Source organism: Bos indicus, chromosome 2 (assembly GCF_029378745.1).
Source record: "Bos indicus isolate NIAB-ARS_2022 breed Sahiwal x Tharparkar chromosome 2, NIAB-ARS_B.indTharparkar_mat_pri_1.0, whole genome shotgun sequence".
In the NCBI taxonomy this organism is placed as follows: Eukaryota; Metazoa; Chordata; class Mammalia; order Artiodactyla; family Bovidae; genus Bos; species Bos indicus.
Genome location: NC_091761.1, coordinates 87688118 through 87711341, shown reverse-complemented (window position 1 = coordinate 87711341; position 23224 = coordinate 87688118).

Here is a 23224-nt window from a genome sequence, read left to right as displayed (position 1 = left end):
CCAGGGCTATAGTCCTCATTTTGCCCCCAATAAAACTTAACTTGTAACATTCATGTTGTGCATTTTTTTTAAGTCAACATACTGTGATTTGTTTCTTTTCATTGCTAAGTTATATTCCGCAGCATGAATATATCAACTTGTTTATCCATTCACTTGCTGATAGACAGTTTGGATCAGGGCTATTGTAAATAGAGTTGCTATGAACATTCTTCTACAGTCTTTTGTAGAAATAAGTCTTCATTTCTTTTGGGTGAATACCTAGAAGTGATATTTCTGGCTTATAGAGTTGTATATATTTAACTTCACAAGTAACTAGTAAAAAGTTTTGCAAAATGGCTGTATCATTTCACATTCTACCTGCAACATACAAGAGTATTGGGTATTCCATATCATCACCAACAGTTGTTAGAGGAACTCTTTTTTTCTTTTAGCTACTGTAGCATGTGGGTGGGTAGCTTTAATTTGCATTTTCCTGAATGAGTATTTGGAGCACTTCTGATGCACTTTGGTCATTTTTATATTTTTTTACATGAAGTGTCTTTCTTTCTACTATTTTTATTGGTTATCCATCTTACCATTAAATTAGTTCTTTAAATATTCTGGATAGAGTCCTTCACAGACATATATATTGTGAATGCTTTTACACAGTTGGCCTCTTCATATTACTAGTGGTGTTTGCTTGATGAGCAGGTTTGAGTTCTGATGATAATTATCAGTTTTTTACTTTTATGGTCTATAGTTTCTGAATCTCGTGTAAGAATTTATATCTGCCTTATGTTTGTGAAGATACATTGCAATATATTTTGAGAAGTGCTGCAGTTTTTCCTTTTATGTTGGATCAGTGATTTATCTCAAGTTAATTTGTATGTATTAGTTTGAAGTAGGAATTAAGGTTCAATTTTTTCCCATCAGATATCCTCTTGTTTCAGCATCATTTGTAGAGAAGACTTTCCTGTGTTTGCCCAATAGATTGCTTTGGTACATTTGTAAAAACAATACTACTTAAGGGTGAGCCTATTTCTGGACTTTTTCTGTTCCATTGTGTATTCTTACGTGTTTGTTCCTTAGGCATATTTCCTTATGTATTCTCCTGATGTCACACTTACTTGATATTATACCTTTATAGTAAGTATAAGTCCTCCAACTTTGTTCTATTTCTCAAGTGTTTTGGCTATTCTAGTCATTTTAATGTAAATTAAAAAAAATCATTTTGTCAATTTCTATAAAAACAAGATTTTTCAAAGAAGACTTTTTAGAGCAGTTTAAGATTCACATCAAAATTGAGGGAAGCCACAGAGACTTCTCAGATAACTCCTGCCCCTGTATGTGCACAGACTTCCTCCTTATCAACATCTCCTATCAAAGTGGTACAGTTATTGGAGGAGCTAAGACGGCGGAGGACTAGGACAGGGAGAACACTTTCTCCCCCACAAATTCATCAAAAGAATATTTAAACGCTGAGTAAATTCCACAAAACAACTTCTGAATGCTGGCAGAGGACATCAGGCACCCAGAAAAGCAACCCATTGTCTTCGAAAGGAGGTAGGAAAAAATATAAAAGACAAAAAGAGACAAAAGAGGGAGGGACAGAGCTCCATCCCGGGAAGGGAGCCTTAAAAAGAGAGAAGTTTCCAAACACCAGGAAACATTCTCACTGCCGAGTCTGTGCCGAGCCTTGGAAGCACAGAGGGCAACGTAACAGGGAGGAAAAATAAATAAACAATTAAAACCCACAGATTACGAGTCCTATGGTAACTCCCCCAGTGGAGAAGCAGCGCAGACACCTGCATCCGCCACTAGCAAGCAGGGGCTGGGCAGGGAGGTGTGGCAGGGGCTGCTTTGTTTAGAGTAAGGATCTGGCCTGAATATCCCAAGCGCTACCTGAGCGAAATAATTTGGGCTAGCAAACCAGACTGTGGGATATCTACCACGCAAAAAGCCAGCCCTAACCTAAGACACCGCCAGGCCTGTGCATGGAACAAAGGACTGAACAGAGATAGCCGGCTGTAGACCGTCCCCCTCCGGTGACAGGCAGCCAGAGCTGGAAGGGGGCAATCACAGCCCCAGAGAGACATTATCTACAAAACTTTAAGCAGGATTCTTTGTTAACTAAAACTTCTTGGGGTTCTGGACAGTCAACATCCACCTGAGAAGGTGCGCCGGTTGTACACCCAGATAACTGAATGGCGGGGAGGCGATAAGTCGCAGCAATCGTGCTCGCCAAACACCTCATCACCTGAGCTGCTCGGACCTGGGAAGGGCACAAAATGCAGGCCCAACCAAGTCTGTGCCTCTGAGGACTACCCGAGTGCCTGAACCTGAGCGGCTCAGACCTGGGAGGTGCAGGCAGCCCAGGGCTGGCCACGGATGGTTCCCGGCGGAGCAACCTAGAGCCTGAGCAGTGTGGGCAGGGAGGCTACATGCACCATGAGTCGGGGCCAGACCCAGTGTGGCTGAGGCACTGCGAGCACACGCCAGTGTTATTTGTTTGCAGTGTCCCTCCCTCCCCACAGCACGACTGAACAAGTGAGCCTAAAAAAAAAAAAAAAAAGTGTCTACCACCGCCCCCTTTGTATCAGGGCAGAAATCAGACACTGAAGAGACCAGCAAACAGAAGAAGATACAACAGAGGGAACCACCTTGGAAGCGACAGGCAATATATTAAAACCCCGTGGTTAGTACCGACTGCATAGGAAGGGGCCTATAGATCTTGATAAATATAAGCCAGAACAAGGAACTAGCCGAAAATGAACTGACCCCACAATACCCACAATAACACCAGAGAAAGTCCTAGATATATTTTTACTATTTTTATGATCATTCTCTTTTTTTTTTAAATTTTTAAAAAATTTTAAGTCCTCTATTACTCCTTTAATTTTCATTTTTGTAACCTACTATTACTTTGCAAAAAAAAAAAAGACCCTTTTTTTAAAAAAAGCAAACTTCATATATATATATTTTTATAATTTTTGTGACCTTGTTTTTTTTTCTCTCTCTTTCTTTCTTTCTTTTTTTCTTCTTTTCTTTAACATTGTATTTTTGAAATTCCAAACTCTGCTCTAGATTTTTAATTTTAGCTTTTTGGTATTTGTTATCAATTTTGTACCTTTTTTTTTTTTTTTTTTATAACTTTTGTGACTTTTTTTTCTCTCTTTCTTTCTCTTCATCTTTTCTTTAACATTGTATTTCTGAAATTCCAAACTGTACTCTAGATTTTTAATTTATGCTTTTTTGGTATTTGTTATCAATTTTGTACTTATATCTTCTTTATAATTTTTGTGACTTTGTTTGTTTTTGTTTGTTTGTTTATTCTCTTTCTTTTTCTTCTTCTTTTCTTTAACATTGTATTTTTGAAATTCCAAACTCTAGATTTTTAACTTTTGCTTTTTGGTATTTGTTATCAATTTTGTACCTATATTTACTTTATAATCTTTGTGACTTTGTTTTTTTCTCTCTCTCTCTCTTTCTTTTCCTTCTTCTTTTCTTTAACACTGTATTTTTGAAATTCCAAACTCTACTCAAGATTTTTAATTTTTCTTTTAGGTATTTTGTTACCAATTTTGTACCTTTAAGAACCCAATCTTCAGTACCCATTTTTTACTAGGGAGCGAGATTACTGGCTTGACTGCTCTCTCCCCCTTTGGACTCTCCTTTTTCTCCACCAGGTCGCCTGTGTCTCCTCCCTAGCCCCTCTCTACTCTACCCAACTCTGTGAATTTCTGTGTGTTCCAGACGGTGGAGAACACTTAGGGAACTGATTACTGGCTGGATCTGTCTCTCTCCTTTTCATTCCCCCCTTTTATCCTCCTGGCCACCTCTGTCTCCTTCCTCTCTCTTCTCTTCTCTATATAACTCCGTGAACATCTCTGAGCGGTCCAGTTGTGGACTGCACATAAGGAAGTGATTACTGGTTAGCCCGCTCTCTCCTCTATTGATTCTACCTCATCTCATTCGGGTCACCTCTAACTCCCTCCTCCCTCTTCTCTTCTCCATGCAACGCTGTGAACTTCTCTGGGTGACCCTCACGGTGGAGAAACTTTTCATCTTTAACCTAGATGTTTTATCAATGGTGCTGTATAGAAGGAGAAGTTTTGAGACTACTGTAAAAATAAGACTGATAACTGGAAGCAGGAGGCTTAAGTCCAAACCCTGACTCCAGGGAACTCCTGACTCCAGGGAACATTAATTGACAGGAGCTCATCAAATGCCTCCATAACCTATACTGAAACCAAGCACCACACAAGGGCCAACAAGTTCCAGGGCAAGACATACCAAGCAAATTCTCCAGCAACACAGGAACACAGCCCTGAGCTCCAATATACAGGCTGCCCAAAGTCACCCCAAAACCATAGACATCTCATAACTCATTACTGGACAGTTCATTGCACTCCAGAGAGAAGAAATCCAGCTCCACCCACCAGAACACCGACACAAGCTTCCCTAACCAAGAAACCTTGACAAGCCACCTGTACAAACCCACACACAGCGAGGAAACGTAACAATAAAGAGAACTTCACAAACTGCCAGAATACAGAAAGGACACCCCAAACTCAGCAATTTAAACAAGACGAAGAGACAGAGGAATACACAGCAGGTAAAGGAACAGGAGAAATGCCCACCAAACTAAACAAAAGAGGAAGAGATAGGGAATCTACCTGATAAAGAATTCCAAATAATGATAGTGAAATTGATCCAAAATCTTGAAATCAAAATGGAATCATAAATAAATAGCCTGGAGACAAGGATTGAGAAGATGCAAGAAAGGTTTACCAAGGACCTAGAAGAAATAAAAAAGAGTTAATATATAATGAATAATGCAATAAATGAGATCAAAAACACTCTAGAGGCAACAAATAGTAGAATAACAGAGGCAGAAGATAGGATTAGTGAATTAGAAGGTAGAATGATAGAAACAAATGAATCAGAGAGGAAAAAAGTAAAACGAATTAAAAGAAATGAGGACAATCTCAGAGACCTCCAGGACAATATTAAATGCTACAACATTCGAATCATACGGGTCCCAGAAGAAGAAGACAAAAAGAAAGACCATGAGAAAATACTTGAGGAGATAATAGTTGAAAACTTCCCTAAAATGGGGAAGAGAATAATCACTCAAGTCCAAGAAACCCAGAGAGTCCCAAACAGGATAAACCCAAGGCAAAACACCCAAGACACATATTAATCAAATTAACAAAGATCAAACACAAAGAACAAATATTAAAAGCAGCAAGGGAAAAAACAACAAATAATACACAAGGGAATTCCCATAAGGATAACAGCTGATCTTTCAATAGAAACTCTTCAAGCCAGGAGGGAATGGCAAGACATACTTAAAGTGATGAAAGAAAATAACCTAGAACCCAGATTATTGTACCCAGCAAGGATCTCATTCAAATATTAAGGAGAAATCAAAAGCTTTACAGACAAGCAAAAGCTGAGAGAATTCAGCACCACCAAACCAGCTCTACAACAAATACTAAAGGATATTCTCTAGACAGGAAACACAAAAAGGGTGTATAAATTCAAACCCAAAACAATAAAGTAAATGGCAACGGGACATACTTATCAATAATTACCTTAAATGTAAATGGGTTGAATGCCCCAACCAAAAGACAAAGACAGGCTGAATGGATACAAAAACAAGACCCCTACATATGTTGTCTACAAGAGACCCACCTCAAAACAGGGGACACATACAGACTGAAAGTGAAGGGCTAGAAAAAGATTTTCCATGCAAATAGGGACCAAAAGAAAGTAGGAGTAGCAATACTCATATCAGATAAAATAGACTTTAAAACAAAGGCTGTGAAAAGAGACAAAGAAGGTCACTACATAATGATCAAAGGATCAATCCAAGAAGAAGATATGACAATTATAAATATATATGCACCCAACATAGGAGCACCGCAATATGTAAGACAAATGCTAACAAGTGTGAAAGGAGAAATTAACAATAACACAATAATAATGGGAGACTTTAATACCCCACTCACAGCTATGGATAGATCAACTAAATAGAAAATTAACAAGGAAACACAAACTTTAAATGATACAATAGACCAGTTAGACCTAATTGATATCTATAGGGCATTTCATCCCAAAACAATGAATTTCAGCTTTTTCTCAAGTGCACACGGAACCTTCTCCAGGATAGATCACATCCTGGGCCGTAAATCTAGCCTTGGTAAATTCAAAAAAATTGAAATCATTCCAAGCATCTTTTCTGACCACAATGCAGTAAGATTAGATCTCAATTACAGGAGAAAAGCTATTAAAAATTCCAACATATGGAAGCTGAACAATACGCTGCTGAATAACCAACAAATCACAGAAAAAATAAAAAAAGAAATAAAAATTTGCATAGAAATGAATGAAAATGAAAACACAACAACCCAAAACCTGTGGGACACGGTAAAAGCAGTCCTAAGGGGAAAGTTCATGGCAATACAGGCATACCTCAAGAAACAAGTCAAATAAATAATCTAACTCTACACCTAAAGCAACTAGAACAGGAAGAAATGAAGAACCCCAGGGTTAGTAGAAGGAAAGAAATCTTAAAAATTAGGGCAGAAATAAATGCAAAAGAAACAAAAGAGACCATAGCAAAAATCAACAAAGCCAAAAGCTGGTTCTTTGAAAGGATAAATAAAATTGACAAACCATTAGCCAGACTCATCAAGAAACAAAGGGAGAAAAATCAAATCAATAAAATTAGAAATGAAAATGGAGAGATCACAACAGACAACACAGAAATACAAAGGATCATAAGAGACTACTATCAACAATTATATGCCAATAAAATGGACAACGTGGAAGAAATGGACAAATTCTTAGAAAAGTACAACTTTCCAAAACTGGACCAGGAAGAAATAGAAAATCTTAACAGACTCATCACAAGCACGGAAATTGAAACTATAATCAGAAATCTTCCAGCAAACAAAAGCCCAGGTCCAGACGGCTTCACAGCTGAATTCTACCGAAAATTTAGAGAAAAGCTAACACCTATCCTACTCAAACTCTTCCAGAAAATTGCAGAGGAAGGTAAACTTCCAAACTCATTCTATGAGGCCACCATCACCCTAATACCAAAACCTGACAAAGATGCCACAAAAAAAGAAAACTACAGGCCAATATCACTGATGAACATAGATGCAAAAATCCTTAACAAAATTCTAGCAATCAGAATCCAACAACACATTAAAAAGATCATACACCATGACCAAGTGGGCTTTATCCCAGGGATGTAAGGATTCTTCAATATCCACAAATCAATCAATGTAATACACCACATTAACAAATTGAAAAATAAAAGCCATATGATTATCTCAATAGATGCAGAGAAAGCCTTTGACAAAATTCAACATCCATTTATGATAAAAACTCTCCAGAAAGCAGGAATATAAGGAACATACCTCAACATATTAAAAGCTATATATGACAAACCCACAGCAAACATTATCCTTAATGATGAAAAATTGAAAGCATTTCCTCTAAAGTCAGGAACAAGACAAGGGTGCCCACTTTCACCATTACTATTCAACATAGTTTTGGACGTTTTGGCCACAGCAATCAGAGCAGAAAAAGAAATAAAAGGAATCCAAATTGGAAAAGAAGAAGTAAAACTCTCACTATTTGCAGATGACATGATCCTCTACATAGAAAACCCTAAAGACTCCACCAGAAAATTACTAGAACTAATCAATGACTATAGTAAAGTTGCAGGATATGAAATCAACACACAGAAATCCCTTGCATTCCTATACACTAATAATGAGAAAATAGAAGGAGAAATTAAGGAAACAATTCCATTCACCATTGCAACGAAAAGAATAAAATACTTAGGAATATATCTACCTAAAAAAACTAAAGACCTATATATAGAAAACTATAAAACACTGGTGAAAGAAATCAAAGAGCACACTAATAGATGGAGAAATATACCATGTTCATGGATTGGAAGAATCAATATAGTGAAAATGAGTATACTACCTAAAGCAATCTATAGATTCAGTGCAATCCCTATCAAGCTACCAACAGTATTCTTCACAGAGCTAGAACAAATAATTTCACAATTTGTATGGAAATACAAAAAACCTCAAATAGCCAAAGCTATCTTGAGAAAGAAGAATGGAACTGGATGAACCAACCTGCCTGACTTCAGGCTCTACTACAAAGCCACAGTCATCAAGACAGTATGGTACTGGCACAAAGACAGAAATATAGATCAATGGAACAAAATAGAAAGCCAAGAGATAAATCCATGTACATATGGACACCTTATCTTTGACAAAGGAGGCAAGAATATACAATGGATTAAAGACAATCTCTTTAACAAGTGGTGCTGGGAAAATTGGTCAACTACTTGTAAAAGAATGAAACTAGAACACTTTCTAACACCATACACAAAAATAAACTCAAAATGGATTAAAGATCTAAACATAAGACCAGAAACTATAAAACTCATAGAGGAGAACATAGGCAAAACACTCTCCGACATACATCACAGCAGGATCCTCTATGACCCACCTCCCAGAATATTGGAGTTAAAAGCAAAAATAAACAAATGGGACCTAGTTAAACTGAAAAGCTTCTGCACAACAAAGGAAACTATAAGCAAGGTGAAAAGACAGCCTTCAGAATGGGAGAAAATAATAGCAAATGAAGCAACTGACAAACAACTAATCTCAAAAATATACAAGCAACTCCTACAGCTCAATTCCAGAAAAATTAATGACCCAATCAAAAAATGGGCCAAAGAACTAAATAGACATTTCTCCAAAGAAGACATACAGATGGCTAACAAACACATTAAAAGATGCTCAACATCACTCATTATCAGAAAAATGTAAATCAAAACCACTATGAGGTACCATTTCACACCAGTCAGAATGGCTGTGATCCAAAAGTCTACAAGCAATAAATGCTGGAGAGGGTGTGGAGAAAAGGGAACCCTCTTACACTGTTGGTGGGAATGCAAACTAGTACAGCCACTGTGGAGAACAGTGTGGAGATTCCTTAAAAAACTGGAAATAGGACTGCCTTATGATCTAGCAATCCCACTGCTGGGCATACACACTGAGGAAACCAGAATTGAAAGAGACATGTGTACCCCAATGTTCATCGCAGCACTGTTTATAATAGCCAGGACATGGAAGCAACCTAGATGTCCATCAGCAGATGAATGGATAAGAAAGCAGTGGTACATATACACAATGGAGTATTACTCAGCCATGAAAAAGAATACATTTGAATCAGTTCTAATGAGGTGGATGAAACTGGAGCCTATTATACAGAGTGAAGTAAGCCAGAAAGAAAAACACCAATTCAGTATACTAACGCATATATATGGAATTTAGAAAGATGGTAATGATAACCCTGTATGTGAGACAGCAAAAGAGACACTGATGTATAGAACAGTCTTTTGGACTCTGTGGGAGAGGGAGAGGGTGGGATGATTTGGGAGAATGGCATTGAAATATGTATAAAATCATATATGAAATGAGTCGCCAGTCCAGGTTTGATGCACGATACTGGATGCTTGGGGCTGGTGCACTGGGATGACCCAGAGGGATTGTATGGGGAGGAGGGAGGGAGGAGAGTTCAGGATGGGGGACACATGTATACCTGTGACAGATTCATTTTGATATATGGCAAAACCAATACAATATTGTAAAGTTAAATAAAATAAAATTTAGACTGTGAAAAAAATTAAAAAATGGCTAAAATGAAAAATAAAAAAAACAAAGTGGTACAGTTATTACAACTGATGAATCTACATTGAAACATTATATTCACACAAAATCCATAATTTACATTAGAGTTCACTCTTGGTGTTATACATTCTATGATTTTGACAGTTTATGATAGATATCTGTCATTATGCTATCATACAGAGTATTTTCACTGCCCTAAATAACCTCTGTGTTCTATGTATTCCTTTCTCTCTCCTCTCCAGTTCCTGGCAACCATGATCTTTTACTGTCTCTATGGTTTCATCTTTTCCATAATGTCGTATATTTGGACTCATACAGTATGTAGTCTATTCAGACTGACTTCTTTTACTTAGAAATATGCATCTAAGATTCTGTTGTGTCTTTTCATGATCTGATAGCTCTTTTGTGTGTGTGTGTGTGTGTGTGTGCTGAAAAATATTCAGTTGTCTGACTGTATCAGTTTATTTATCCATTCAGCTACTGAAGGACATTTTGGTGGTCTCTAAGTTTTGGCTGTTATAATGAATGCTGCTATCAACATCTGTGTGCACATTTTTGTGCAGATATAAGTTTTCAGGTCTTTAAATACTAAGGAGAACAATTGCTGAATTATATTATAAGAGTATGTTTAGTGTTGTAAGTGCTGGTCAAACTGTCTTCCAAAATAGTGGTACCATTTTGCATTCCTACCAGCAATGAATGAGAGTTCAATGTTCATTTTTTTTCTACTTTGTTTCTATCTATGTGCTGTCTTCATCTATGTATTCTGTTCTGTGGTTATTAATATCACTCAAGATTATTTTGTTTCAGATATTACATTTTTGTTATAATTGTTTTTTTGCTTTTAAATCACTCCTGAGACTCTCTATAGTTTCATTAATTATATAATACCCTGTGTATTCTTTAACATATCATAAGTTATTTAAACTTTGTTCATTATTGGTAAAATTTCTTTTGACTAATTTTCCCTTGACTACAGGTCACATTATCTGGTGAAGTGATTCTTAATTTGGATAGTCATGGTAATGGATTATTTAGATGTTGTATTCTGCTATCTTCTCTTAAATTAAGGTGTTATATGCAGTTAAATTAGTTGGCAAATAACCTCATGTATGGATGTGAGAGTTTGACTGTGAAGAAAGCTGAGCACCAAAGAATTGATGCTTTTGAACTATGGTGTTGGAAAAGACTCTTGAGAGTCCCTTGGACTGCAAGGAGATCCAACCAGTCCATTCTAAAGGAGATCAGCCCTGGGTGTTCTTTGGAAGGAATGATGCTAAAGCTGAAACTCCAATACTTTGGCCACCTCATGCGAAGAGCTGACTCATTGGAAAAGACTCTGATGCTGGGAGGTGCTGGGAGCAGGAGCTCCACCCGTGGCAAACGTCGTGAGGAAACCTCAGCTCAAAGAGCTGAAATAACAGCTGTCACAGAGGCTTTTGCTATGTTTCCAAATGAAAAATTTAAACTTTACTCTGATTCTCAGTATATTGTCAGGCTATTTCCACACATTGAAACTGCGGTTTTGCCTGAAAATAAAACTACCATATTTCATTTGTTAAGTAAATTACAGCAACAAATTTGGAAAAGAAATAAAATTTTTCATTGGACACATTTGGGCTCATTCCGGATTGCCTGGCCCTTTAAATGCCTTTAATGATTTGGCTGACTTGTTAACCAGAAATACAGTGGCTACTGTGATTGAGGAGGCCAGAGCCTCTCACTCACTTTATCATTAATATGCTACTGCTTTAAGATATCAATTCCAAATTCCCAGAGAGACTGCTTGAGAGATTGTGCATTCTTGCTTACACTGCCCCACTGTTTATAATAGTCTACCTATGGGAGTTAATCCTCGCGGTCTCAAACCTAACGTACTCTGGCAAATGGATGTAACTCATGTTTCTTCATTTGGAAAACTGTCCTTTGTTCATGTAACTGTAGATACCTTTTCTCATGTTATTATTGCAACTGCTCGTACAGGAGAATCAATTAAAGATGTAATACAACATCTCTGTACTTGTTTTTCATATTTGGACCTGCCAAAAGCTTTGAAAACTGACAATGCTCCTGCTTACACTTCTAAGCCTTTTCAGAAATTTTGTATAAAGTTTCAAATTAAACATAATACAGGCATCCATTATAATCCACAGGGACAAGCCATTGTAGAAAGAGCACATCAAACATTAAAAATCCAAATTCAAAAATTAAAAGAAGGGAAGTTTAAGTATAGTTCTCCCCATCAAATCTTGCAACATGCTCTTTTCGTAATAAATATTTTAAATACTGATTCAGCTGAAACTACTGCAATGCTTCACCATTGGTGCCTGGAGCAATTGAATGCAAAACCATTAGTCAAATAGAAGGACCTCCTCTCAGGACAATGGAAGGGTCCTGACCCATTATTAATTAGTGGTCGAGGATGCGCTTGTATTTTTCCACAGGATGCAGATTCTCCAATTTAGATCCGGGACAGGCTGATTCTCCATGCTGCAGTCCCCCAGACATCCGGTTCCCCCATTGGTTCGATCACAAAAGAGGAGGGGCATTCCTCTGCACAGAACAGCCGCGCATTGGGAGCCTCTGACCGGACCAGCCTGGCTGCCAGGGTCCAGCGCACAGTAGCCCCGTCAGCATCTGTCTGCGCTCACTTGGCCACTGCTGAGCTCCAGGCTGGTTCAGCCAGGGAGCGGGGGCGGTGCCCACCGGCAGGGGAGGCAAGATAAACATCAAGATCCCGGCGAGACTGACGGGGCTGCTGCAGCTCGAACTCCAACCAGAAAATAATTCTACTTATTCTGTTTTAGCTTGTCTACCCTCGCCTTATGTTTTTCTTTTTACTATTGATTCTAAGAAACTCAATGTATGTATGAATTATTCAGGGGGACCTAATATAGTAACTTGTGAACGATGTATGCTCTCATCTTGTTTAAACCCTCAATATAATGTTTGCTCCTTTGTAGTGTTACAATGTCCACCTTATCTTATGATGTAACCACTTATTGATATGATAATTATTGGTCTTGCTGTATTACAACAACTACAAGATTTAATGCGACAATGGCGATTTGTGGGCCTACTTATTTTAGGAATATCAGCTTTAATAGCAGCAATTACTTCTGTTACTGCGGCAGCAATATCATTGACTCAACAAGTGCATACTGCGCAATATGTTGATACCATGTCTAAAAATGTTTCGCTAACTCTAGCAACACAGGAAGCTATAGATAGAAAGTTGGAGATGAGGGTAGATGCCTTGGAGGAGGCAATAATGCATATTGGGACTGAGTTACAGGCTTTAAAAGTGAAAATGGCTCTGTCATGCCACGCTGATTACTGGTGGATATGCGTGACATCTTTGAAGGATTCTTCGGCAGAACATTTAGAGGCTCGCGACTGAGCTGCATCTGGCTGTTTTAAGAAATAAAAAAGGGGGAGATGCCAGGAGCAGGAGCTCCGCCTGTGGCAAAGGTCATGAGGAAGGAGGCTCGACATACGTAAAGGTGGGATTGAGCCTCAGGAGTCCCCCTGGAAATTCTCGAGCATCTACCCCCAAAACCAGAGTCTGCCTACTTTCTGCTTTGTGCTCTCACCTACACCTCTGACTTTACAGGGGGCTGTCCCCCACTACCTCTCTCTGAAAGAAGAGTTAGCTTACAGCTCCAGTTAATAATTCCTGGATGTGACAGTGTTTCAACCTACAAACTCCTTTGGAAGTCCTCTAGCCTGCCTGAATAGGTTTTTCCGGCCACATGTGATTGCTCAGAGCCTCCCAACTGTGAGAGGCATGAGATGTTCTAAACTGTCTAAATACAGATTCCTTTGAGCAGTTAAAAGATTCATTAGAAATTGTATTGGTGAAGGGTTTTTCACTTGTTGGGCCAACGTTTGCTGCTAAGTCTCCATATCCCTTACCTGCTGTGTCCCTGGCAGTGTATTGATTAATATAATTGGTGTAAGTAGTAGCTTTAATGATTGTAATCTTGGACCCTTGAGTTAATTCTTTTTCTTGTTATAGCCCACCACACCTTTGCTCTGTAGGAATGCAACTTTATCTAATGCTTTTGGAGGGTGGTGCCTGACTAATCACCTTTAGAGAAAAATAAGTTTTCTGAAGAAAGGGTCTTAAAATGTTAACAGGCCTCCGGGCCAGAAGATGATGCAAATCACCTAAGCTTTTGCATATGATAAGTTTGCAGGAAGAAAGCCTGGCTTACTGCATGACTCTACCCCTTCCCCCATTATCCTCTATGCACAACTTAAGGTGTAAAAACTACTTTGGAAAATAAAGTGCGGGCCTTGTTCACCGAAACTTGGTCTCCCCATGTCGTTCTTTCTCTCACCTTCTGGCTGAATTATTCAGCCTCTTTTCTCCACTGAATTTCCTCACTGAGCTATCCTTATTTCGGCCTCTTTTCTCCACTGAATTTCCTCCCTGAGCTATCCTTATTTAACCACTCTTTATATCCTTAATTAGCATTTAATTAAGCAGTTGTTTCCTGTCCCTCGCCGACGCCGTCCCTGCTTCGAATTCCCTGGATCCACCGGAGCTGGACCCCGGCAGGGAGGGATTGGGGGCAGGAAGAGAAGGGGACGACAGAGGATGAGATGGCTGGATGGCATCACTGTCTCGATGGATGTGAGTTTGAGTGAACTCCAGGAGATGGTGATGGACACGGAGGCCTGGCGTGCTGCGATTCATGGGGTCGCAAAGCGTTGGACGTGACTGAGTGACTGAACTGAACTGAACCTTGGAGGCTCGGATTTTCTTTTTTAGAGTGGGTCTATTTTAAGTATTTTCTTAGTCTTACAATTAATCTCTTAGTTTTGGGAAGTGACTTTTTTTCTAAGACATGGTCCTTCTGGGGTTTCCATAGAAAGGCTGAGATGTTGATCAAGTCCCTCTCACGTAGAAGCGTGTGAAGCTAAACTTCGTCTCCCCTGTGCTGGGCAGCACCTGAAAATTCTGCTCATATCTTTCAGTCTTCCAGATACTGTTTTCCTCTCAAATTCTTTGGAGTTTTAACTGTGCACGCACAGTTTAGGAGTCAGCCAAGATTTGAGGAAAATTTATAGGCAGATTTTAAAATTTCCCCTTTCTGTGCGTTGCTTATTTATACAATTTCCTACCTCTTTTACAGCTGCTCTTGAAGTACCATTCACCTTTTTTTGACTCCTTTATATTTAAAAACCTGAATGTCTCTGCTTTATTTCTAGACCTCATATAATATAGACTGAAGACTATCCCCTGATGATAAATCTAATATGTATGTATTTCCCTCCATTTTTTTCAAGGATCAAACTGTCTCCAATTTATACATTCTTTTGGCTACTATTACCTTCAAAAAAAATTTTAAGAACTTATCTAGAGGTCGTAAGTGTTAACTGTAAATGGTTAGTCTTCTATAAGCTACCAAAACTGTAACTCCAAAGAAACATTTTGGAGTTCATGTCTTTAGATTATCCTTGGCAATTAAGCAAAATATTATATTTAAATTTATAATTAAATCCATAAGCATTTTATCATTATACCAAAACAGGACTTCCTCAGTTTAATCGTGCATAGTTGGGTTTCTTCCTAAGGTTGTGAAAAATATGTTCATCTCTGTTTTGTTTATGGCTGAGCTTACTATTTTTCTTTAAAACATGGTTGTCCCCTAATGTTTTCATTTTAGTAAATAGTATCCAGTTGTTTAGCCCAGAAACCAAGGACTTATCCTTGTATCCTACTTTTTCTTCAATCTTATCATCCAAGAGGCAGTAACAACAGTGACTTAGAGACAGGCTCTGCCTGGCTTTAAACCCTGCTCTTTCTCTTCTTAGCTGTGTGATCTTATATTAAGTCTTTTAAAATGCTTAGGCTAGCTCCTGGCCCAAAGTAAGTGCTAAATAAATGTGTAATTTTATACCATCAATAAAAAATTAGTCAGTCATTTGAAATCATTCATTATATGAAAGTGAAAGTCACTCAGTCATGTCCAGCTCTTTGCAATCCCATGGACTGCAGTCCATGGTCTTCTCCAGGCCAGAATACTAGAGTGGGTATCCTTTTCTCTTCTCCAGGGGGATCTTCCCAACTCAGGGATCAAACCCAGGTCTCCTGCATTGCAGGTAGATTCTTTACCAGGTGAGCCGCCAGGGAAGCCCTGGTGATGATATATGTGTGTGTGTGTGTGTGTGTATATATATATATATATATATGAAATGATATTCCTTATATATCATCATTAAAATCTTTCCATTTCTCTGCCATTTCCTAGTCTAAGCCCCTACTCCCACTTGAACTATTACAATAGCCACCTAATTGTTCTCTTGATTCTACTCCCCACCCCAATTTATTCTCCATACTATAGCCAGATGGAGCTTTTCAGAACAAATTGACCAGGGGACCAAATACCCTCCAGTGGCTTCCATTTGTTTTTGGCATAAAGTCTCATATAAATCCTTACAATGACTATGTGGCTTTTTGTTATATAACCTCTGCTTTTCCCTTAAGCACACTCCAACCACACTGGCTTTTTTTAAGAAAAAATGTTAATCCTAGAACTCAACTACCTCCTATTTACTTTGAGATACTTGTAGTCAGTACTCATCATCTCTTCAAAGTCTCAGATTCATTGTTACTTCTCCAGGATAAACTGTCTTTTTCAACCCTCCCTTCTAACATGGGTACGTGTGCATGCTAAGTTGCTTCAGTCATGTCCAACTCTTTGAGACCCTATGGACTGTAGCTCATACACAAACTATCTTTTTCAACCCTCCCTTCTAACATATCCTGGCTCAGTTAATCTAAAAGCTGGTTTTTGAGATGCATGAAATTGACAAGGCAGACCATGAAAAAAAGAGAAAAGACCCAAATTACCAATACCAGAAATTAAAAACAGAGAATCACTACAGACCTTGAAGTCACTAAAGGATAAAAAGAAATTTATAAGGAGTATTGTGGCCATAAATTGGACAAATCAGATGCAACACACTCATTTCTTGACAGACACAAATTACTGAATCTCACTTAAAGAAATCGGTAACACGAATAGTTATATATATTGTATGTGTGTATATATATATATATATATATATATATATATATTTTTTTTTTTTTTTTTTAAGTGGAATTCATGAAAACCTTTTGACAAAGGACATTCCTGGCCCAGATGGCTTCACTGGTGAATCTGCCAAACATTTAAAAACATTTAAAAGAAGTAATACCACTCCTACACAAATCTTTCCACAAAATACAAGAGGTGGGAATACTTTCCAACTGATTCTATGAGGCTTGCATAGTTTCTGACAGCAGAAATTTTGCAATTTTTATTTTTATTCTTCTATATGTAATAGATTTTTTTTTTTTCCTGACTGCCTTCAAGATCTCTGCATCCTTTTCTTTTCCAGCTGTTTGAATAGGATGTGTTCAGGTGTGTGGTGTTTGGGGGGTGCTGGTGGTGGTGCACACCATGTTTAGTGTTCTCTGAGCTTGGATCTGTGTTTTGATGTTTTTCATTATTTTTTGGAAAATTCTTGGTCACTATTTATTAAAATATTTCTCCTATCCTATCCTTTCTTACACTGTGATTCTAATTACGTATATATTAGACCTCTGAATATTGTTCTGCAGGTCTTAGGTTCTTTGCTCTGTGTTTTCTTTCTTTTGCTTTAATGTTTCAAATTGGGTAATTTCTATTGACCCATCTGTAAGTGCACTCACGTTTTCCTGGGCTCAGCAGTGTTGAATCTACTTCTGAAGGGCTGGTTGAAAGCATTCTTTATCTCTCACCATAATTTTTATTTGTAGCATTTCCATTTCCATTTATTATTATTATTATTTTTTTAGTTTTCATCTCTCTGCTGAAATTCCCCATCTGTTCATGCATGTTGTCCACATTTTCTACTAGAGCCTTTAACATAATAATAGTTATTTAAAATTCCTTGTCTGATGGTTCCAACAAGTGAGTCATATCTGAGTCTTGTTCTGTTGTTTCTTTGTCCCTTAACAGTGATTTTAAAAAACATATCTTATAATTTTTAGTTGATTGAAATAAGACATTAGAGGTCAGAGAGTAGAGATTATGGTAAATAGTACTCATACCTGATAAATAGGCATGCATCCTCTTTTATTAGGTCTTGATTTTGGAGTGGGGTGGGTTGAGTCAGCCTGGTCAGGAAGGCTTGGCTCTTCCTTTTGCTATGATATCCTCATTGCATTATAGTCTTCAGTGTCCTCCAAGGCTATCTTGTAGGAGCTTAAGGGTTTTTTTTTTTTTTTCCAATAATAGTGTTCTACACTGACTTCTGGCTTTTTCCTGTTTACCCGCATTATGTAGTAGGTTTCTCTCTATGCTCTTGTCCCCTCCTCCAATGACAGACTGCTTTAACTTGATATTTGCTAGCCCTTTGTTGGGGACTGAGGCAGAAGGTAATTTCCTATTGTCCTTTTTCTATCCCAGATTAAGGCAGGTCCCATGTCCTAGGGTCTCAGGTATGATACTTTCCAAGTGATCACACCCCTCCATCATATGGTGTCCTCACTTTACCCTATACCTTTGGTGGGTCTTCTGAGGAGAGTTCCCTGCCACTCTCCCAGTTGTAGGGAATTTCTACTACTCCTGAGCCAGGATGTGTTCTTCCTTCCCTGGGGCTTGGGTTTTTGTTTTTTGTTTTTCTCCTATTCCCTTCTCTGAGCTGTAGTGGGCCTTTACCTGTGTCTTGGTGGTCCCAGGGATGTCTGCCTTTCCCCCAGGGTCTTAAACTTATATTTCATAAGAGAAGCAGGGAAAAAGGATGTGGATGGTACTTTTTGCCTTTCTTGCAGTGAAGGCTACTCTTCTCTCTCAGGCATACACACAGGGAAGTTTTCTGGTCCAGGCTCCATTCATTCTCATTAGCACATAGTGATGTTTATGGAGAAGATTCTGTAATTTGATACAAACTTCCCTTGTGCATGTGGCTCCCTGGAGTTCTATACTTGTACTTTCATATTAGTTTACATTGGACCTTTAATAATTCACCATAAACTTTAAGCTGGAATCTTTTTATCCACTTCTATGGCATCCCATTTCCTCCCAAGCTCAACTTCAGGTAACCAGTTCTCTGCCTCAGAGGCATCTATCTTTCCTGAACTTTCAGTCTGGTTTGTCACCTTGAGACCATGGCTCTTTTATAGATTCAAGAAAAGTTATTGTTTGTTTAGATTACACAATTTTTTCTTGTTGTTGAAATGAGAGTGACATTTCAGCGTTCTACACCCTAAGTGGCAGCTAGAAACCTTCCTCATCAGTCAATTTTTTAGGTATTATGTAATGAAAAGAACATGTTTTTAGGTTCATAGAGCTTTCAAGTTTTTACATTTTCCCCAAATTATTTCCATGTTCTCTTATTTCTTTTCATTCTTTTTCACATTTTTCCTCCACTAAATGTCTGCTTTGGCTTATGTTTTTAGTTCCTATCCTTTCATCTTTGTCATTTTCTTAATACCAATGGCTCTTTCCTTTGAGTCAATGCCTTTGTCATTATTCTTTTCCAATTTTCTTCACATACTCTTCCTGTTATTTATTTTCTCTAAGTTTGTGGCTCTCATATAAAGAGAAAGACATTTATATTAGTGAATTAGTAGAACTTGATAGGATTACTTTAGTAGATTCTTAGGGTGCATTCCTGTCTTTAAAAATATCTCTAATTATTGAGTGTCTAATATTTCTTGAGATGACTTCATGAACTTCAACGTTTCCATACACCACACATCTATTTTTAGCTCTGCCGTGTTTCCTGAATCTGGGCCTATATTTCCAGAAGGTAGTTAGACCTCTCCACTTCGAATTTCAATTGACCTCAAGTCCAATATGTCCAAAACAACACTGTTCATCATCATTTTCCCAAGTCTCTGCTTGTATCATCACACCAGTCACCACGTTAGGATTTTCATTGTCGTTATCATCTCTATATTCACACCCCTTATTATGTTTGTTCTATCTTTTAAGTTTCCCCAGAATCTGCTTACACCACCACTCCCTCAATTCCTAAGCTAAACATCATCTCTTATTAATAATTTTATCCCTGACACACTGCTGAGGCTGCCACATCAGAGAGGAGGTTGCCAGAGTTCCTGCAGTGCCAGGTTTATCTACTGATCCTCAGTCTTTCCATCCTGCTTAAGCATTTTTCAGCCTCTGGTATTATTCTTTTTAAGAGGCACTTTTAACAGTTGAATAATATTACATGGAAATGATTTACCATGAGTTCAATTTTCTTTTGATTTTAATAAAAATAGATATTATCAAAAACCCCACTGTAATTATTGCCTTTTGTGCCTTTGGGATTATTTTTAAGAATAATTCCTATGACACTTAGTGTTATTGTCATTCAGTCTCTCAGTCATGTTCAACTCTCTGTGACTGTATGGACTGCAGCACGTCTGGCTTCCCTGTCTTTCACCATCTCCTGGAGTTTGCTCAAACTCATGTCCGTTGAATCGATGATGTCCTCCGACCATCTCATCCTCTGTTGTCCCTTTCTCCTCCTGCCTTCAATCCTTCCCAGCATCAGGCTCTTTTCCAATGAGTTGGTTCTTCACATCAGGTTGCCAAAGTATTGGAGCTTCAGCTTCAGCATCAGTCCTTCCAATGACTATCCTTCCAATGACTAATTTCATTTAAGATTGACTGCTTTGAAACTTATTAATAAGTTAAAAAGTATTAAGACTTTTGAGGCAAATTGCCAAGTGCTCTGAAAAGGGTTGTTGCAATTTATGTAGCCATCAACAATGACTGAGTCTACTAGATACTGCTCCATCATCAGAATTCTGGTATTATCATTAAGAGGAAACTTAAAGCAGCATTTCTTTTTTATTTACAATGAATTCTAAACTCATATACAATATAGTCCCCATACTGCTGCTAGAGCTATTATTTAAAAGTAAAATCCATGTTTCATTGTGTTCAAAATCCTTTTCTAAAAGACTTCTCCTGCCTACAGTAGTAATCATGGCATTTAAAACCTTTTATTACCTGGGGCATCTATCCTTCCAATCTCAACTCATACTCTATAATCCTATTAAAAAACCTGAGGTGGCTTCAGTTGTATACAGACTAAAGAGCAAATTCTTTATCATGACATTAAATACCTTTCATCACGTAACTGAGCATTGGTTTGTGTTCTCAACAAATGGTTGTGTTCAGCTGAACATTACCATGTTCTTAGTGTTAATACTGTTGATTAGTTGTTTGCTTCTTGTAGGCTATTTAGCCTTTTATGTGTGACTGTCTTTGCATTCCTTGAACACACAGTCTCCCTTCTTGCCACAGGATCTCACCACATACTGTTCTCTGGGCCTACAATATTCCTTCCACTCCCCTCCCCCCACACCCTCCAACTATCCTTCCTTTCTGAATCCTCAGAAATTACCAGAGTTTTTTGCGCTTAGTTGATGTTTTGTGCATGTTTATTGAATGAATAAATAGATAATTCTCCAACCAAACTGGGGCAGTTTTAAAATTTTGTATTTAGGAGCAAAAAAATCCCTCTTACTCGGGACCCCAATGCATAAATAAGAAAAAGCAGAGTGCTCTAGCTGCAGCTTGGAGGCAGAGTTCTGGCAGGGATGGGATGGGTACCCAGAAATCTTGGAGCTCAGCATGCCTGCCAAGTCTTGAGTTTTTAGTCTAATTCCAAGGAGTCTCTCCTGGACCCTAAGGTACTTTAGAAGAATCAGCAAGCTTCATGAATGCAGCTGGAACACCTCTGCTCCAGACAATTATTCTGAGAAAAAAGGGGTGTGTGTGTGTGTGATACATACCTGATGACCCAATAGTGAATTCAGAAAGCTTTCTCTGCATTAATCAAAGTGAGGGTGGTTACCATTTTCAGGCATATTTCTATCCTGGATTTTTAATCATAAAATGTTTATGTAAAAGTCAACAGAGAAGACCCTTTCCCTCTTGCCAACTCTTGTTTTATCTCTCCTTGGTCAGGAGCACTTATAAGAGGCAAATTCATAAAATGATTATTGAGGGTAATTTCCTATTCTGCATTCAAAACAAGGCAACTACCTCATGAAATGGTGTTATTTTGGGGCAGTAATATACATATTATAGCATTTCATTAAATCCTTTTCATTTATGCTCTTCACAGTGTGAAGGTTACTGACAGTGGATTTAAAATATGTATTACTTTAGTGGGTAAGAGTACATAAAATCACTAAATCAAATTTGCCATGAACATCAACTCGGAAAAATTAAACATGTGGATGGTCACTGAGGACAAAAGGCCAGCACACTCCCATATATTTTCCCTTCCCAGAGTTTGTGTTAAGTGACTAATTCTTCTTGCTTTAAGCATGACTGTGAAGTTTCTATTGGATCATCTCTCATTTTTAGTAGCTGCTACTTTGTGCATCCAAGGGATCAGAGTGAATGTTATAGAAAAACAAGTGTTTAAAACCTCTTTTTAAAAGGTACAGGGAAATCAAAAGTGTATTTTAAAACAAACAAAAACTCAATGGACTTCTTGTGTCTTTTTGTGTATCCTGCTTGAGCCAGCACATTTTACTTCTGACAAGAGTCCTTGGCAGTACTTGGTTCTGTCAGAAGGGATGCCAATATTCACAAATTGACAAATTGTGAAATATCCTTTTCATCCCTACTTTCTTCCTATGCCACTTCCTCACTTTTTTACCTTTATAATGTTTGCCATTTCATTGCACGGAATCCAAGTGTAGGTGATTGAATGTGCTTGTAAAAAGCCACCCCCCAAATAAAAGTGTCTTTCTCTTCCATGATTCTGTATTTTGTAGTGGCCCGTGGCCCATGTATGAAAACCCAGGTGGCTCCGCAGGTGGCTCAGTGGTAAAGAATCTGCCTGCCAATGCAGGAGCCACCAAAGATATGGGTTCGATCCCTGGGTTGGGAAGATGCCCTGGAGTAGGAAGTGGCAGCCCACTCCTTTATTCTTGCCTGGAGAATCCCATGGACAGAGGAGCCTGGCAGGCTACAGTCCATGGAGTCACATAGAGTCAGATACAACTGAAGTGATTGAGCATGCATAAGTATGAAAAAGGGACAGAATATACAAGGGCTTGTAGATTTTTTTTAACAAATTAAGTAGTTAAGATGATTGCTTAATTTAAATGGTGATGTATCGATATCAGTCTATTTAAAAGGTACTAACATGCTTATTTTTCAGGACAGTGCAAACTTTATCTGAGAACTTTCTATGTGCTAGATCTTGTACTAGGTACTGAGGTTACAGAATAGCCTCTGTCTTTAGGCTAGTCATAATCAGCTTCTGGGAGAGAGAGGCAGGCAGATGAACCAGTACACTCCACTGTGGTTTTACTATGATAGAGATTATGCACAGGGTACTACTGGTTAGGGTTATTCCAGGGTGTGCAGGCCCCATGCATGTATTTGTTCAGGGGTCCCAGTCAATATAAGCAATTGGACTGAAAAATATATATTATGATGGTGATCATTTTGTAATGTATAGAAACACTGAATCACTGTGTTGTGTACCCTTGAACT